Raw genomic sequence first — 954 nt, 5'->3', positions numbered from 1 at the left:
CGCCCCTTCCCCGAAGGAAACCCCCCCGTGGCCACCCTAGCGAGTCCCCCCGCCAGCCGCGCCTGTCGCCCTCCAGCGCCCGACCCCGGAGACAGGAGCGCCAGCGCTCCCAACGACACTCCCCGCCTCCTGCGCCAGCCCGAAAAACCGGGAATTAACACCGAGCGTACAATTCCTCCCTTCCAGGCAGGGACAGCAACCAACCAACGTCCAGGGTGGGACCAGGGTTTATTTCACCGGTTCATTCACAACAATATGTCAGACACCGAAAATATTACTCAGATACAAGCTCTTCATAGGCAAGCCGTAATGCTAATGTGCCATTTTCCAAGAACATCTTTTTTTGGTACATCCAGCAGAAGGCAATGCTCAGCTGCACCCGAAGGTTCTGCTTCTGCACCCTGTGACCGCATGCTGCTCGGTTCTGGGCAGCCGCCAGTTTCACGCAACCTGGACTTCTGAAAGCAATTAAAGGAGCGAAGCTAAAAATCAAAACATGACTGCCTTGTTCTCTGCCTTCCAGTAAATTTTTAAGTCCAGTTACTCTAATTTTAGACCAAATCTTTAATGATTAACTTTTTGCGGCTAAAAACAACCTCATGCTTATTTTGCCTGAAGATCGTTACACGAACAATAATGCACTTAATTCTAAGAGACTACAAAGTGTTCTAGGTCACAGGTCTATTTTTATTTGTCCTCCTTAGATATTTAACAGCTTTACATTAACTGGAAAAGCAGAGACCTGCAGGCTTAAAGCAGCGGCGCTACCAGAACTACAGACGCCTACAGCATGTCCTGGACATAAGAGCATTAATGGAATTAAGCAACTAAACTGCCTAAAGAAACAACAGATCGATCAACTGAATGAACTCCAGGTCCTGCAATGTTTACCTGCATCTAAAGATAACAGGTCAATACGAGTTGAATGTATTTTTGTTGGTGGGGCTTTTTGTT

This window comes from Corvus brachyrhynchos, unplaced genomic scaffold, assembly GCF_000691975.1.
Source record: "Corvus brachyrhynchos isolate BGI_N302 unplaced genomic scaffold, ASM69197v1 scaffold4, whole genome shotgun sequence".
Classification (NCBI taxonomy): domain Eukaryota; kingdom Metazoa; phylum Chordata; class Aves; order Passeriformes; family Corvidae; genus Corvus; species Corvus brachyrhynchos.
The sequence above is the reverse complement of the archived record's forward strand: the minus strand, read 5'-3'. Positions refer to the sequence as shown.